This window comes from Canis lupus, chromosome 17 (assembly GCF_048164855.1).
Source record: "Canis lupus baileyi chromosome 17, mCanLup2.hap1, whole genome shotgun sequence".
Taxonomy (NCBI): Eukaryota; Metazoa; Chordata; class Mammalia; order Carnivora; family Canidae; genus Canis; species Canis lupus.
This window is the reverse complement of record NC_132854.1, coordinates 61,491,275-61,511,367: the sequence shown is the minus strand read 5'-3', so window position 1 is coordinate 61,511,367 and position 20,093 is coordinate 61,491,275.

The window sequence follows — 20,093 nt, the reverse complement described above, 5'->3', positions numbered from 1 at the left end:
GCGATTCGAAAAAAATCGAATCGAATCGCACGGAATAAAAGAATCAAATCGAATGGAAGTAGAAAGAATCGAAAAGAATCGAATCGAATCAAAAAGAATTCAATCGAATCGAATCGAAAGATTCAAATCGAATCAAATTGAAAAGAAACAAATTGAAAACTATCGAATCAAATCAAAACAAATTGAATCGAATCGAATCTCATTGAAAAATATCCAATCGAATCGAATTGAAAAGAATTGAATTGAATCAAATCGAAAAGAATCGAATCGAATCGTTTGGAAAAGAAAGGAATTCAAATCGAAAAGACTCGAATCGTAAGATTCGAATCGAATCGAATCAAAAAGAAACAAATCAAAAACTATCAAATCGAAACGAAAAAAATTGAATCGAATCGAATCGAAAAGAATCAAATCAAATCGAAAAGGATCAAATTGAATCGTATCGAATAAAAAAGAACCAAATCAAATTGAAAAGAATGGAATCGAATTGAATCGAAAAGAATCAAAAAAATCTAATAGATAAGAATCGAATCGAATCAAAAATATCGAATCGAATGGAAAAGAATCGAATCAAATCGAAGAGAATTGAGTGGAAAAGAATGGAATCGAATTGAATCGAAAGGAATCGAATCGAATCAAAAAGAATCTAATCGAAAAGAATCGAATCGAATAAAAAAATCAAATCGAAAAGAATCGAATTGAATCGAATGGAATCGAAAAGAATAGAAAACTATCGATTCGAATCGAAAAGAATCAACTCGAATCGAATCGAAAAGAATCGAATTGAATCAAAAAAATCGAATTGAACCTTAAAGAACAGAATTGAATTGAAAAGAATCGAATCAATTCAAAAAGAACCAAATCGAATCAAATCGAAAAGAATCGAATTGAAAAGAATCTAATCAAATAGATTCAAATCGAATTGAATGGAATCGAATAGAATCGAATCAAATCGAAAAGAATCGAATCGAATTGAAAAATCGAATTGAATCCAATCTAAAAGAATTGAATCGAAAAAATCGATTCTAAAGGAATCAAAAAGAATCGGATCGGGGGGGAGGAGCAAGAAGGCGGAAGAGTAGGGTCTCCAAATCACCTGTCTCCACCAAACTACCTAGAAAACCTTCAAATTATCCTGAAAATCTATGAATTCGGCCTGAGATTTAAAGAGAGACCAGCTGGAATGCTACAGTGAGAAGAGTTCGAGCATCTATCAAGGTAGGAAGACGGGGAAAAAGAAATAAAGGAACAAAGGCCTCCAAGGGGGAGGGGCCCCGCGAGGAGCCGGGCTGAGGCCGGGGCGAGTGTCCCCAGGACAGGAGAGCCCCGTCCCGGAGGAGCAGGAGCTGCACCAACCTTCCCGGGCGGAAAGGGGCTCGCGGGGAGTTGGAGCAGGACCCAGGAGGGCGAGGATCTCCTCGGGCTCCCGGGGACACTAACAGAGCAACTGCGCCCCGGGAGAGTGCGCCGAGCTCCCTAAGGGCTGCAGCGCGCACGGCGGGACCCGGCGGGACCCGGAGCAGCTGAAGGGGCTCGGGCGGCGGCTCCGCGGAGGGGGCTGCGCGGCCCCGGGAGCAGCTCAGAGGGGCTCGGGCAGAAGAAGAGGCTCCGTGCGGAGGGGGCTGCGCGGTTCCAGGAGCAGCTCAGAGGGGCTCGGGCGGCGGCTCCGCGGAGGGGGCTGCGCGGCCCGGGAGCGCGAATCCAACAGCGCAGGCCCCGGAGCACAGGGCGCCGGGACACAGCCCAGGATCCCGCCTCCCCCGGGACAGGCAGAGGCCGGGAGGGCCCAGGACAGCGAGGACGCTCCTGCCCCAGCTGAGCAGATCAGCGGCCCCGCCCCGGAGCCTCCAGGCCCTGCAGACGGAGAGCTCTGGAGTTACTGCGGGGGCTGAATCCAGGTTTCCAGAGCTGCCCCGCCACTGGGGCTGTTCCTCCTGCGGCCTCACGGGGTAAACAACCCCTACTGAGCCCTGCACCAGGCAGGGGCACAGCAGCTCCCCCAACTGCTAACACCTGAAAATCAGCACAACAGGCCCCTCCCCCAGAACACCAGCTAGACTGACAACTTCCAGGAGAAGCCAAGGGACTTAAAGAACACATAATCAGAAGATACTCCCCGGTGGTTCTTTTTTTGTTTGTTTGTTTTTGTTTTTGTTTTGTTTTGCTTTTTGATTTGTTTCCTTCCCCCACCCCCTTTTTTTCTCCTTCCTTTTTCTTTCTCTTTTTCTTTTTTTTTTTTCGTTTTTTCTTTTTCTTCCCTTTTTTTTCTCTTTCTCTTTTCTTTCCTTCTTTCTCTCCTCTCTTGTTCTCTTTTTCCCAATACAACTTGCTTTTGGCCACTCTGCACTGAGCAAAATGACTAGAAGGAAAACCTCACCTCAAAAGAAAGAATCAGAAACAGTCCTCTCTCCCACAGAGTTACAAAATCTGGATTACAATTCAATGTCAGAAAGCCAATTCAGAAGCACTATTATACAGCTACTGGTGGCTCTAGAAAAAAGTATAAAGGACTCAAGAGACTTCATGACTGCAGAATTTAGAGCTAATCAGGCAGAAATTAAAAACCAATTGAATGAGATGCAATCCAAACTAGAAGTCCTAACGACGAGGGTTAACGAGGTGGAAGAACGAGTGAGTGACCTAGAAGACAAGTTGACAGCAAAGAGGGAAACTGAGGAAAAAAGAGACAAACAATTAAAAGACCATGAAGATAGATTAAGGGAAATAAACGACAGCCTGAGGAAGAAAAACCTACGTTTAATTGGGGTTCCCGAGGGCGCCGAAAGGGACAGAGGGCCAGAATATGTATTTGAACAAATTCTAGCTGAAAAAGAATCGGATCGAATCAAATCTATTCGAAAAGAAAGGATTTCGAATCGAATTGAATTGAAAAGAATCGAATAGATTGGAATCGAATCGAATCGAAAAAATTCGAAATGAATCTAATCAGATCAAATGGAAAAGAATCGAATCGAATCGAAAAGAATTGAATCGAATCGAACCGAATCGAAAATAATCGAATAGATCAAATCAAAAAGAATTGATCGGTTTGAAATGAATAGAGTAGAATCGAATCAAAGCGAAGTGAAAAGATTAGAATCGAATTGAAAAGAATCGAAATGAATCGAATTGAATCCAAAAGAATTGAATCGATTCGAAGAGTATCGAATCGAATCCAAAGAATCGAATCAAATTGAAAAGAATCGAATCAAAAAGAATCGAATCGAAACGAAAAGAATCCAATTGTATCGAATCAAATCGTAAACAATCAAATCGAATTGAATCAAAAAGAATCAAATTGAATCGAATCGAAAAGAATCGAATGGTATCGAATTGAATCGAAAAGAATCGAATCATATCTAATTGAATTGAAAAGATTCAAATAGAATAGAACCGAAAAGAATCGAATCGTATCGAATCGAATCAAAACGAATCGAATTGAAACAAGATTCGAATCGAATCGAAAAGAATCAAATTGAAAAGAATCTAATCGAATTGAAAAGAATCGAATGGGACCCCTGGGTGGCGCAGCGGTTTGGCGCCTGCCTTTGGCCCAGGGCGTGATCCTGGAGTCCCGGGATCGAATCCCACGTCGGGCTCCCGGTGCATGGAGCCTGCTTCTCCCTCTGCCTGTGTCTCTGCCTCTCTCTCTCTCTCTCTCTCTCTCTCTGTGTGACTATCATAAATAAATAAAAAATTAAAAAAAAAGAAAAGAATCGAATCGAAAAAATCGAATCAAAAAGAATCGAATCGAATCGTATAGAATTGAAAAGGATCGAATCAAATCGAAAAGAATCGAATCGAATGGAATCGAATCAAATCGAATTGAATCAAAAAGAATCAATCGAATCCAATTGAATCGAAAAGAATCAAATAGATTCGAATCGAAACGAATCGAAAAAATCGAAACGAATCGAATCATATCGAATGGAAAAAATCAAATCGAACTGAAAAGAACCGAATCGAACTGAATCAAAAAGAATCATATTGAATCGAATCGAATTGAATCGAAAAGAATCAAATCGATTCCAATCGAATTGAATCGAAAAGAATCGAATCGAACTGTATTGAATCTAATTGAAATGAATCGAATCAAATAATATCGAAAAGAATCGAAACAAAAACAATCGAATCGAATCGAATTGGAAAGAATCGAATCGAATCGAAAAGTATAGAATTGAAGCGAAAAGAATCAAATCGAATCAGAAGGATCAAATCGAATCGAATCAAAAAGAATCGAATTGAATCGAATCGAATCGAAAAGAATCGAATCTAATCAAATCGAATCGAATCGAAAAGAATAGAATTGTATAGAATCTAATTGAAAAGAACCGAATCCTTTTGAATTGAATCAAAAAGAATCGAATCAAATTGAATCGAAAAGAATCGAATCGAATCAAAAAGAATTGAATCGAATCGAATCGAAAAGAATCGAAACGAATCGATTCAAAAAGAATCAAATAGAATGAAATCGAATCGAAAAGATTTGAATCGATTCGAATTGAAAAGATCAAATCGAATTGAATTGAAATGAAAAGAATTGAATCGAACGAATCGAAAATAATTGAATCAAATTGAAGAAAAAATAATCGAATCGAATCGAATCGAAAATCATTGGAACTGAATCGAATCGATAATGGAATCAAATCAAATCAAGTCGAGTCAAATCGAAAATAATCGAATCGGGGATCCCTGGGTGGCGCAGCGGTTTGGCGCCTGCCTTTGGCCCGGGGCGCGATCCTGGAGACCCGGGATCGAGTCCCACGTCGGGCTCCCGGTGCATGGAGCCTGCTTCTCCCTCTGCCTGTGTCTCTGCGCCTCTCTCTCTCTCTCTCTCTCTCTATCATAAATAAATAAAAATTTAAAAAAAAAAAAAAAAAGAAAATAATCGAATCGAATCAAATAGATTCAAAAACAATCGAATCAAATCGAATCGAATTAAAAATAATCGAATCAAATAATATCGAATCGAATCGAAAAGAATCGAATTGAAAAGAATCGAACCGAATCAAAAAGAATCGAATAGAATCGAATAAAAAAGAATCAAAATGAATCGAATCGAGTAGAATCAAATCGAAGCTAGGTGAAAAGAACCGAATTGAATCAAAAAGTATCAAATCGAATCGAATCGAAAAGAATTGAACCGAAGAGAATCTAATCGAAACGAAAAGAAACAAATCGAATCGGATTGAAAAGAATCGAAACGAAAAGAAACGAATCGAATTGAATTGAAAAGAATCGAATTGAATCGAATCAAAAAGCATTGAATCGAAAAGTATCGAATCGAAGCGAAAAGAATCGAATTGAATCGGAAAGATCGAATTGAATCGAATCGAATCGAAAAGAATCGAATCGAATCGATTCGACAGGAATCGAATCGAATAAAAAATTATCGGAAATAATCCAAGTGAATCCAAAAGAATTGGATCGAATCGAAATGAATAGAAAAGAATTGAATGGAGCATTATCGAATCGAATCCAAAAGAATCGAATCGAGTCAAATCATAAAGACTCGAATCGAATAGAATCGAATCAAAAAGAATCGAATCAAAGAGAATCTAATCGAAACAAAAAAATCGAATCGAATCAAATCAAAAAGAATCGAATCGAAAAGACAAGAGTCGAATCGAATTGAATCAAAAAGAATCAAATTGAAAAGAATCTAATCGAATTGAAAAGAATCGAATCGAAAAAATCGAATCGAATCGAAAATAATCGAATCGAATCGAATTGAAAAGAATAGAAAAGAATCGAATCGAATCGAAAAGAATCGAAACGAAAAGAATCAAATCGAATCGAAAAGAATCAAGTCAAATTGAATCGAAAAGAATCGAATTGAATTGAAAAGGATCGAATCGAAAAGAATCGAATCGAAGAGTCGCATTGAAAAGAATCGAATCGATTTGAAAAAAAACCGAATTGATTCGAATCGACTCAAAAAGAATCAAATCGAATCGAATCAAATCGAAAAGAATCAAATCAAATCGATTAAAAAAGAAAGAAATTCGAATCGAAGAGACTCGAATCAAAAAGAATCAAATCGAATCGAATCGAAAAGAATCAAATCGAATCGAATAGAAAAGAATTGAATCAAAGAGAATCTAATCAAAACGAAAAGAATCAAATCGAATGGAATTGAAAAGAATCGAATCTAATCGAATCAAATCAAATCAAAAAGAAATGAATCAAATCGATTCGAAAAGAAACTCGAATCGAAGAGACTCGAATCGAAAAGAATCGAATCGAATCGAAAAAAATCGAATCGAATCTAATCGAATCAAAAAGAATTGAATCTAAGAGTTTCGAATCGATTCGAATTGAATTGAAAAGAATCTAATCGAATCAAAAAGATTCGAATAGAATCGAAAAGAAACGAATCAAAAAGAATCGAATTGAATCGAATCAAAAAGAATAGAATCTAATCGAATCGAAAAGAATCAAATCCAAATAAATCGAGTCGAAAGGAGTGGGATCGAAAAGAATTGAATTGATTAGAAAAAAATGAATCGAATTGAATCGAATCTAATCAAATCGAATCGAATTGAAAAGAATAGAAAAGAATCGAATCAAATCGAATCGAAAAGAATCGAATCGAATTGAATTGTAATGAAAAGAATCGAATCGAATCGAAAAGAATCAAATTGAATCGAAAAGCACTGAATTGAATGCAATCAAATCAAAAAGAATCGAATAGAATTGATTGAATCGAAAAGAATTGAATGGAATCGAATCACATCAAATTGAAAATAATTGAATTGAATTGAATAAAAAATAATCGAATCGAATCAAATCGAATCGAGAATAATTGGAATTGAACTGAATCGATAATCGAATCGAATCAAATTGAGTCAAATCAAAATAATCGAATCAAATCGATTCGAAAAAATCAAATCAAATTGCATCGAATCAAAAGTAATCGAATCGAATCATATTGAATCAATTCTAATCGAATCGAATCGAATCAAAAAGAATCAAATCGAATCGAAAAGAATCGAATCGAAAAGAATCAAATCGAAAAAAAAGAAAAGAATCAAATTGAATCGTAAAGAATTGAACCGAAAAGAATCGAATCGAATCAAATCGATTGAAAAGATTGAATCAAAAAATCAAAGAGAATCGAAACAAATCAAAACGAGTCGAATTGAATCAAATTGAAAAGAATTGCCTCAAATCAAATCTAAAAGAATCGAATCGAATCAGAAAGAATCAAATCGAATCTAAAAGAATCGAATCGAATGGAATCGAATCAAATTGAATTGAAAAGAATCAATCGAATCGAATTGAATAGAAAAGAATCGAAAAAAATCAAAACGAATCAAATCATATCGAATCGAAAAGAATCTAATCGAATCAAAAAGAATTGAATCGAACTGAATCGAAAAGAATCGAATCGAACAGAACCGAAAAGATTCGAATTGAAAAGAATCGTATCGAATAGAATCGAATTGAATCGAAAAGAATTGAATCGATTCCAATTGAATTGAATCATAAAGAATCGAATCGAACAGTATTGAATCTAATTGAAATGAATTGAATCAAATAAAATAGAAAAGAATCAAATCGAAACGAAAGGAATCGAATTGAATTGAATTGAAAAGAATCTAATTGAATCGAATCGAAAAGCAACGAATCGAAAAGAATCGAATCGAAACGGAAAGAATCGAATCAAATCGAAAAGATCGAATTGAAAAGAATCGAATTGAATCGAATAGAATCGAAAAGAATCGAATCGTATCGAATCGAAAGGAATCAAATCAAATCGAATCGAAAAGAATTGAATTGTATTGAAAAGAATCGAATCAAATCAAAAAGAATTGAATCGAATAGAAAAGAATTGAATCGAATGCAATAAAATCGAAAAGAATCGAATCGAATAGAAAAGAATCAAATCGTATTGATTGAATCGAAAAGAATCGAATCGAATCGCATTGAATCGAAAATAATTGAATTGAATTGAATAAAAAATAATCAAAACGAATCGAATCGAATCAAGAATAATTGGAATTGAATGGAATCGATAATCGAATTGAATCAAATCGAGTCGAATCGAAAATAATCGAATTGAATCAAATCGAGTTGAATCGAAAATAATCAAATCGAATCAAATCGATTCGAAAAAATCGAATCAAATTGCATCGAATCAAAAGTAATCAAATCGAATCGTATTGAATCGATTCGAATTGAAAAGAATTGAATCGAATTGAAAAGAATCAAATTGAATCGAATAAAAAAGAATCGAATCCAAAGAATCGAATTGTAGAGAATCTAATCGAAACGAAAAGATTCGAATCAAATCGAATCGAATCGAAAAGAATCGAATCTAAACAAAAAGAATCGAATCGAATCGAAAAGAATCAAATCGAATAGAAAAGAATCGAATAGAAAAGAATCAAATCGAATCGAAAAGAATTGAATCAAAAGGAATCCAATCGAATCAAATCAATTGAAAAGATCGAATCAAAAAATTCAAAGAGAATCAAAACGAATCAAAATGAATCGAATCGAATCGAATTGAAAATAATCGTATTGAATCAAATCTAAAAGAATGAAATCGATTCAAATCAAAAAGAATCGAATCGAATTGATTCACATCGAAAAGAATCGAATCGAATCGTATCGAATTGAAAAGAATCGAATCGAAGCGATAAGAATCAAATCGAATGGAATTGAATCGAATTGAATCAAAAAGAATCGAATCAAATCGAAAAGAATCGAATAGATTCTAATTGAAACGAATCGAAAAAATCAAAACGAATCAAATCAGATCGAGTGGAAAAGAATTGAATCAAATCGAAAAGCATCGAATTGAATCGAACTGAATCGAAAAGAATCGAATAGATCAAATCAAAAAGAATCGAATCGATTCGAAATGAATCGAGTAGAATCGAATCGAATTGAAAAGAATCTAATCGAATCGAAAAGAATAGAATCTAAACGAAAAGAATCGAATCGAATCGATCGAAAAGATCGAATTGAAAAGAATCGAATTGAATCGAATCAAATCAAAAAGAATCGAATTGAATCGTATTGAATCAAAAAGAATAAAATCGAATTGAAAAGAATAGAATCGTATTTAATTGAATCGAAAAGAATCGAATTGAATTGAATCGAAAAGAATCGAATCAAATCAAAACGAATCAAATCGAATCAAAAAGAATCGTATCGAATCGAATTGAATCGAAAAGAATCCAATCGAACATAATCGAATTGAATTGAAAAGAATTGAATCGAAAAGAATCAAATCGAAACGAAAAGGAATCGAATCAATAAGAATCGAATGGTATCATTGAATCGAAAAGAATCGAATCATATCGAACTGAACTGAAAAGAATCAAATTGAATAGAACCGAAAAGAATCGAATCAAATCGAATCGAAAACAATCGAATTGTATCAAATCGAATCGAAAAGAATCGAATCGAATCAAATCGAAAAGTATCGAGTTGAATCGAAAAGAATCGAATCAAATCAAAAAGAATCGAATTGAATAGCATGGAAATGAATCGAATTGAATCAAAAAAGAATCGAATTGAATAGCATCGAAACGAATCGAATCAAAATGAAAAGAATCGAATCGAATCGAATTGAAAAGAATCAAATCGTATCAAATGGAATCAAAAAGAATCGAATCATATGGAGTTGAATCGAAAAGAATCAAATCGAATAGAACCGAAAAGAATCAAATCGAATACAATAGAAAAGAATTGTATCGAATAGAGTAGAATTGAATCGAAAAGACTCGATTCCAGTCGAATTGAATCGAAAAGAATCGAATCGAACAGTACCGAATCGAATTGAAAATAATCGAATCAAATAAAATCGAAAAGAATCTAATTGAAACGAAAAGAATTGAATCGAATCGAATTGAAACGAAAAGAATCAAATCGAAAAGAATTGAATTGAATTGAAAAGAATCAAATCGAAAAATCGAATCGAAAAGAATCGAGTTGAGTTGAATCGAATAGAAAAGAATCGAATCGAATCGTATCGAATCGAAAAAAATCAAATTGAATCGAAAAGAATCGAATCGAATGGAATCGAATCAAATTGAATCAAAAAGAATCAATCGAATCGAATTGAATCGAAAAGAATCGAATAGATTCGAATTGAAACGAATCGAAAAAAATCGAAACGAATCGAATCATATCGAATGGAAAAGAATCGAATCAAATCGAAAAGAATCGAATTGAACTGAATCGAAAAGAATCGAATCGAACAGAATCGAAAAGAATCGAATTGAAATGTAACAAATCGAATCCAAATGATCGAATCGAATCAAATCGAAAAGAATCGAATAGAAACGAAAGAATCGAATAGAATTGAATTGAAAAGAATCGAATAGAATAGAATAGAATCCAACAGAATTGAATCGAACGAAAAGAATCTTATCGAATTGATTCAAAGTGAATTGAATCGAATGGAGAAGAATCAAATCGAATCGAATCAAAAAGAATTGAATCGAAAAGAATCGAATCGAAGAGAATCTAATCGAAACGAAAAGAATCAAATCGAATCGAAAAGAATCGAATTGAAAAGAATAGAATTGAAAAATTTGAATCGAATCGAATCGAAATGAATCGAATCGATTCAAATCGATTGAAAAGATCGAATCAAAAAACATCAAAGAGAATCAAAACAAATCGAAACGAATCAAATCGAATCTAATGGAAAAGAATCATATCAAATCAAATCTAAAAGAATTGAATCGAATCGAATCAAAAAGAATGGAATTGAATTGATTCGTATCAAAAGAATCGATTGAATCGTATTGAATCGAAAAGAATCGAATCGAATCAAAAAGAATTGAATCGAATGGAATCGAATTGAATCGAAAAGAATCAAATCGAATTGAATTGAAAAGAATTGAATCGAACATTATCAAATCGAATTGAAAAGAATTGAATCAAATCGAAAAGAATCGATTCGAAATGAAAAGAATCGAATCGAATTGAATTTGAAAGAATCGAATTGAATTGAAACAAGAAGAATCGAATCGAATTGCATCGAATCGAAAATAATTGAATCGAATTGAATAAAAAATAATTGAATCGAATCGAAAATAATTGGAATTGAATCGATAATCGAATGGAATCAAATCAAATCGAGTCGAAGCGAAAATAATCGAATCGAATCATATAAATTGAAAAGAATCGAATCGAATCGAAAAGAATCAATGGAATCGAATTGAATCGAAAAGAATCTAATAGATTCAAATAGAAACGAATCGAAAAAATCAAAATGAATCGAATCATATTGAATCGAAAAGAATTGAATCGAATAAAAAAGAATTGAATTGAACTGAATCGAAAAGAATCGAATCGAACAGAACTGAAAAGAATCGAATCGAAAAGAATCGTATTGAATCGAATGGAATTGAATCAAAAAGAATCGAATCGATTCCAATTGAATTGAATCGAAAAGAATCGAATCGAACAGTATCGAATCTAATTGAAATGAATCGAATCAAATAAAATAGAAAAGAATCAAATCGAAACAAAATGAATCGAATCGAATTGAATTGAAAAGAATCGAATCGAATCGAAAAGATCGAATTGAAAAGAATTGAATTGAATCAAATCGAATCAAAAAGAATCGAATCGTATCGAATTGAAAGGAATCAAATCGAATAGAATCGAAAAGAATAGAATTGTATTGAAAAGAATCGAATCGAATCAAAAAGAATCGAAAAGAATAGAATCGAATGCAATCATATCGAAAAGAATCTAATCGAATCGATTTGAAAAGAATCAATTCGAATTGATTGAGTCGAAAAGAATCAAATCAAATCACATCGAATCGAAAATAATTGAATTGAATTGAATAAAAAATAATCGAATCAAATCGAATCGAGAATAATTGGAATTGAATGGAATCGATAATCAAATCGAATCAAATTGAGTCGAATCGAAAATAATCGAATCGAATCAAATCAATTCGAAAAAATCTCATCAAATTGCATCGAACCAAAAGTAATCGAATCGAATCATATTGAATCGAATCGAATCGAATCGAAAAGAATCAAATCGAATCTAATCAAAGAGTCAAATCCAAAGAATCGAATTGTAGAGAATATAATCGAAACGGAAAGATTCGAATTGAATCGAATCGAAAAGAATCGAATCTAAATGAAAAGAATCGAATAGAAAAGAATCAAATCGAATAGAAAAGAATCGAATAGAAAAGAATCAAATCGAATCGAAAATAATTGAATCGAAAAGAATCGAATCGAATCAAATCGATTGAAAAGATCGAATCAAAAAAATCAAAGAGAATCGAAATGAATCAAAACGAATCGAATCGAATCGAATTGAAAAGAATTGCATCGAATCAAATCTAAAAGAATCGAATCAAATAGATTCGCATCGAAAAGAATCGAATCGAATCGAATCGAAAAGAATCGAATCGAATGGAATTGAATCGAATTGAATCAAAAAGAATCAAATCGAATCGAATTGAATCGAAAAGAATCGAATAGATTCGAATTGAAATGAATCGAAAAAAATCAAAACGAATCGAATCAGATCAAGTGGAAAAGAAGTGAATCAAATCAAAAAGAATCGAATCAAATCGAACTGAATCGAAAAGAATCGAATAGATCGAATCAAAAAGAATCGAATCGATTTGAAATGAATCAAGTAGAATCGAATCGAACCAAAAAGAATCGAATCGAAAAGAATCGATTTGAATCGAAATGTAAAGATTCAAATCGAATCGAAAAGAATCGAATCGAAACAAGAATCAAATTGAATCGATCGAAAAGATCGAATTGAAAAGAATCGAATTGAATCGAATCAAATAGAAAAGAATTGAATCAAATCGTATCGAACAAAAAGAATCAAATCGAATCGAATTGAAAAGAATAGAATCGTATTTAATTGAATTGAAAAGAATGGAATCTAATTGAATCGAAAAGAATCGAATCAAATCAAAACTAATTGAATGGAATCGAAAACAATTGAATTGAATGGAAAAGAATCCAATCGAACATAATCCAATTGAATGGAAAAGAATCAAATCAAAAAGAATCAAATCGAAAAGAAAAGGAATCGAATCGAATCGAAAAGAATTGAATGGTATCATTGAATCGAAAAGAATCAAATCATATCGAATTGAATTGAAAAGAATCAAATCTAATAGAATTGAAAAGAATCAAATCGAATTGAATTGAAAAGAATCGAATCGAATACATTGAAAAGAATCGAAACGAATCGAAAAGAATCGAATAGAATCAAAAAGTATCGAATCAAAAAGAATCGAATCGAATCGAAAAGAATCAAATTGAAGAGCATCGAAACGAGTCGAATCGAATCAAAAAGAATCGAATTGAATAGCTTCGAAACGAATCGAATCAAAATGAAAAGAATCGAATCAAATCGAATCGAAAAGAATAGAATCGTATCGAATGGAATCAAAAAGAATCGAATCATATCGAATTGAATCGAAAAGAATCGAATCGAATAGAACCGAAAAGAATCGATTCGAATACAATTGAAAACAATCGTATCGAATCGAATTGAATTGAATCGAAAAGAATCGAATCGAATCTTATATACTCGAATCAAAAAGAATCGAGTCGATTCGAATTGAAAATATCAAACCGAATCAAAAAGAATCGAATCAAAAAGAATTGATTCAAATCGAAAATAATCGAATTGAATCAAAACGATTCAAATTGATACGAAACAAATCGAATCGAAAATAATAGAATCAAATCGAACCGAATCGAAATGAAAATAATCAAATTGAATCGAATTGAAAATAATCGAATCAACTCAAATCGAAAATAATTGAATTGAATCTAATCGAAAATAATCGAATTGAATTGAATTGAAAATAATGAAATCGAATCGAAAATAATCGAATTGAAAGTGATCTTATCGAATCCAAAATAATCGAATCAAATCGAAAATAATTGAACTGAATCGATCGAATTGAATTGAAAGTAATCGAATCGAATCGAATTGAATCAAAAATAATCGAATCGAATCAAATCGAAAATAATTGAATCGAAAAGAATCGATCAAATCAAAAATAATCGGATCGAATCAAAAATAATCGAATTGAATCCAATCAAATCGAATCGAAAATAATCAAATTGAATTGAATCGAAAATAATCGAATCGAATCGAAATTAATCGAATCGAATCAAATCGAATCGAATTGAAAATAATCAAATCAAATCGAAAATAATCGCATCGAATCGAATTGAATCGAAATCGAAAAAAAAGAAATATATTCGCATCGAATCGAATCGAAAATAATCCAATCGAATTGAATCGAAAATAATCCAATTGAATCTAAAATAATCCAATCGAATCGAAAATAATCTAATTGAAAAGAATCGAATCTATTCGAATCAAAAATAATCAAATCGAATCGAATCGAATCGAAAATAATCGATTCACATCTAATCGAATCGAATCGAAAATAATTGAATCGAACTGAATCGAAAATAATCGAATCGAATCGAAAATAATTGAATCGAATCGAAAATAATCGATTCCCATCAAATCGAATCGAATAGAAAATAATCAAATCAAAATGAATTGAAAACAATCGAATCGAATCGAAAATAATCGAATCAAATCAAAAAGAATCGAATCGGAAAGAATCGAATTGATTCGAATTGAAAATAATCGAATCGAACCGAAATGAATCAAATCAAATCAAAAATAATCGAATCGAATTGAATCAAAAATAATCGAATCTAATGCAATCGAATTGAATCGAAAATATTCGAATAGAATCGAATTAAATCGAAAATAATCGAATCGAATCGAAAAGAATCGACTCAAATCGAATAGAAAATAATCGAAAAAAAGAAAATAATCGAATCAAACCATCGAATTGAGTCGAATCAAAAATAATCAAATCGAATCGAAAAGAATCAAATAGAATCGAATCGAATCGAATTGAAAAGAATCGATCAAATCGAAAATTGAATCGAATCGATAAGAATCGAATCGAAAAGTATCAAATTGAATTGAATCAAATCGAATCCAACAGAATAGAATCGAATCGAATTGAAAAGAATCGAATAGAATCGAAAAGAATCGATCGAATCAAAAAGAATCGAATCGAAAAGAATAGAATAGATTTGACAAGATTCGAATAGAATTGAATCAAATCGAAAAGAATCGAATCGAATTGAAAAGAATCGAATCGAATTGACAAGAATCAAATCGAAACAAAAGATTTGAATCGAATTGAATCGAATCGAAAGGAATCGAATCGAATCGAAAAAAACGAATCGAATTGAAAAGAATAGAATCGAATCAAAGGGAATCGAATCGAAGAGAATAGAATCAAATCGTATCGAAAAGAATCGAATCAAATCGAATGGAAAAGAATCGAATCGAATCGAAAAAAATGGAGTCAAATTGAAAAGAATCGAATCGAATTGTAAAGAATCAAATTGAATCGCATCGAAAAGATTTGAATCGAATCGAACTGAAAAGAATCGAATCGAAACGAATCAAATCAAAAAGACTCGAATCAAATCGAATCGAAAAGATCGAATCGAATCAAATTTAATCGAATAGAAAAGAATCTATCGAATTGAAAAGAATTGAATCGATAAGAAACGAATTGAAAGAATTGAATCGAATCGATTTGAATCGAAAAAAATTGAATCGAATCAAATCCCTAACCCTAACCCCTAACCCCTAAACCCTAACACTAAACCTATCCTAACCCTAACCCTTAACCCTAACCCTAACCCTAACCGAAAACCTAACCCTAACCCTAACCCTAACCCGAACACTAAGCCTAAACTTAACCCATACCCTAACACTAACAGGTACCCTAACACTAACCTGTACCCCAACCCTAACCCTAACCCTAACACGTACCTAACCCTAACCCTAACCCCTAACCCTAACCCTAAACCCTAACCCCTAACCCTAACCCTAAACCAATCCTAACCCTAACCCCTAACCCTAACCTTAACCCCTACCCCTAACCCTAACCCTAACATGAACCCCTAACCACTAACCCTAAACCTAACCCTAACCCTTAACCCTAACCCTAATCCCAACACTAACCCAAACCCTAACCCTAACCCTTAACCCTAAACTTAACCCCTAACCTTAACCCTAACACTAACACTAACCCTAACACCTAACCCCTAACCCTAGCCCTTACCCCTAACCCCTAACCCTAACCCTTAACACCAACCCTTAACCCTAACCCTATGCCTAACCCCCTAAACCTAACACTTAACCCTAATCCTAACCCTAACCCTAAACCCAACCCTAACCCCTCACCCTAACACTAACCCTAACCACTAACTCTAAACCTAACCCTAAACCTAACCTGAAACCTAACCCATACACTAACTTATACCCTAACCCTAACACTCACCCATAACCTAAACCTAACCGTAACATGTACCCTAACTCTAACCCCTACCCTAAACCTAACCCTAAGCCTAAACTGTACCCTAACCAGTACCCTAACCCTAACCCTATCCTGTACAGTAATCTAACCCTAACCCTTACACTAACCCTAACCCGTACCCTAACCCTAACCCGTACCCTAACCCTAAACCATACCCTAACCCTAACCCGTACCCTAACCCTAACCCATACCCTAAACCTAAACCTGACCTAACCCATACCGGTACCCTAACCCTAACCCTATCCTGTGCCATAAACCTAACCCGTACCCTAACCCTAAACCGTACCCAAACCCTAACACATAACCTAAATCTAACCCTGACCCTAACCCAAACAATACCGTAACGCTAATCCTAACCCGTGCCCTAACCCTTACGCTAACCCCAACCCTAACGCTAACCCGTACACTAACCCTAAATGGTACCCTAACACTAACCCTAACCCGTACCCTAATCCTAACCCTAAAACTAACCCGAACCCATGCCCTAACCCTATACCGTACCCTACACTAACCCTAACCATAACCCATACCCTAACACTAAAACCACCCCTAACCTAACCCTAACTCTAATCATAACCCTAACCCTATCTCTAAACCTAACCCTAGCCCTAACCTAACCATAACCCTCACCCTAACCCTATCCCTAACACGTAAATTAACCCTAACCCTAACCCTAGCCCATAAACTAAACCTAACCCTAACTCTAACCCTAAACAGTACCCTAACCCTAACGTGTACCTTAACCCTAACCCTAACCCTAAACCTAGCCCTAAAGCATACCCTAACCCTAAACCTAACCCAAACTCTAAACCTAAATCCTAACCCTAACAGTAACCCTAACCCTAACCCCTAACCCCTAACCCTAACACTAACCACTAACCCTAACCCGAACCCGAACCCCTAAACCCTAACCCTAACATTAATCCTTAACCCTAACCCTTAAACCTAACCCTTAAACCTAACCCTAACCCTAACCCAAACCCTAACCCTAACTCCTAACCCTAACAATACCCCTAACCCGTACCCTAACCCAAAACCGTACCCTACCCTAACCCTAAGCATAACCAGTACCCTCACACTAAAACTACCCCTAACCTAACCCTAACACTAATCACAACCCTAACCCTATCTCTAAACCTAACCCTAACCCTAACCTAACCCTAAACCTCACCCTAACCCTATCCCTAACACGTAAACTAAACCTAACCTTAACCCTATCCCTAAATAGTACCCTAAACCTAACCCTAACGAATACCTTAACCCTAACACTAACCCTAAACCTAACCCTAAGCCATACCCTAACCCTAACCCTAACCCAAACCCATGCCCTAACTCTAACTCTCCTGTACCTTAACCCTAGCCCATACCCTAACCCTAAACCTAATCCGTACCCTAAGCCATACCGTAACCCTAAACCTAACCCGTACCCTAAACCTAACCCTAACCCCAACACTAACCTGAACCCTAACTCTAACCCATACCCTAACCCTAAACCATAACTTAACCTGTACCCTAACCCATACCTAAACCCTAATCCTATCCCGTTCCCTAACCCGAACCCTAACATTAACCCTAAACCTAACCCTATCCTGTACCCTAACCCAAACCCTAAACCTAACCCTAACCCGTACCCTAAACCTAACCCAAACCCTAACCGTTACCAGTACCCTAACACATACCTTAACCCGTACCGTAATCCATACCATAGCTCTAAACCATACCCTAACCCTAACCCTAACCCTAACCCTAATCTGTACCCTAAACCTAAGCCTAAACTGAACCCTAATCATAACCGTAACACTAACCCTAACCCGTAGCCTAACCCTAACCCGAACCCTAAACATAACCCGAACTCTAACACTAACCCGTACTCTAACCCTAACCATAACGCTAACCTGTAACCTAACCCTAACCCTAACCCTAAGGCTAAACAGTACCCTAAACCTAAACCTATCCCATACCCTAACCTTAAACCTAACCCTAAACCTAACTCTAAACCTAACCTTAACCCGTACCCTAACGCTTACCCTAACCCTCACCCGTACCCTAACCCAAACTCTAACCCGTACCCTACCCTAACCTTACCCCAACCCTAAACCTAACGAAACCCAATCCCTAATCCTAACCATAAGCCTAACCCTAACATAATCCTAACCTTAACCCTTACCCTATCCCTAACCCTAACCCGTAACCTAACCCTAACCCTAAACAGTACCCTAACTTTAACCCTAACCTGTACCCTAACCCTAACACTAACACTAACCCGTACCCTAAACTGTAACCTAACCCATACCCCAACCCATAACCTAAACCGTAACCTAACCCGTACCCTAACCCTAATCCTAAACCGTAGCCTACACCTAATGCTGAAACTACCCCTAACCCTAACATGAACCCTAACCCTAACCCTAACCCTAAGCTTAAACAGGACCCTAACCCTAACCCTAACCCGTAACCTAACCCAAACTTTACAGCATTGGAAGTCAGGTCGTTCCATGAATAAAGCTCTACTGCACCTGGAGACACAACCTTGAAGCCTGCAGCTTGCCCCTTGCGTCCCATGAGCGTCTGACAAACATGTCTAGTGAGGATGTTCATAGCTCCATCTGCAGGCAGTGTGGAACTGGGAAGGACCGCGTGTCAGCTCATCTTGCAGAAGGAAGTTCCCCAGAGAGACAGCTTTCAACCAGGTACTCAGGGTGGAAGTTAGTATGTAGCTCCCTTCTGAGGGAGGAATTACTCAGAAGTCGTTGGATTCGGCTAGGAGACACTTGCCTCTCACAAAACTTGTGTCCCGTATCGAACGACGTCCTTTCGAAGTGAAAGGTACAGGCGGTCAGCATGTGGGAGGAACAAGCCATAAGCTCATCCAAAGGAGTGTGCAACACTTGGAGGCAGGTGTCCAGTAGTCGTGAAACTGACAATGCAGACACTTGGTTCTCACTCCGCTACTGTCCCGCATAGAACGGAATGCTGTGGAAGCGATCCGTACAGGCCATCAGATTGTGGGAGGTACAGGCCATAAGCTCAACTCTGAGAAGCGTGTATGCCTTGCAGGCAGATGTCTGCTAGCCACTCTTTTATGGGAGTTAGAACCCAGCTACAGTTTAATTGAACAAGGCTGTTGGAAATCGCTGTATTGAACTCAGTTACACGTGACTACAAGCCTGAAACGTCTAAATGCTTTTCACAACCTCTTCCAGCACCTAACATGGTTAGGACCTATGTCTACAGGCAGTCAGGTTGCACGAGAGTCCTGCCCTCACCTCAAATCTCACAAGGAAGCATGTCTAGAAGCCAGCTTTCAACTAGCTGCATTCTTCTGGCCCTCAGAACGCAGCAGTATTCTAACTCAGGAGGTTCCAAGAATACCACTCTACTCCACCTGGAGACACCTTCCAGGCCTGCATTATTCCACTTCGTCTCACAAGCTTCTGGCAAGCATCTCTGGTGAAGACATTGGAAACACATTCTGCAGTCAGTGTGGAACTGTGAGGGACTGCGTGTGAGCCCAACTCTCGGATGTAAGTTGCCGTTGGATGCAGGGTTCAATTAGCTAGTATGGAACTTAGTATGTAGCACCAGTCTAAAACAGGAATTACTAGGAAATCGCGGGATTGAGCTTGGAGGCACTACTCTTGTGGGCCTCACCTGGACGAGGTGACTGGTTCCCACCTGGGACTCACCTGGACCTGAT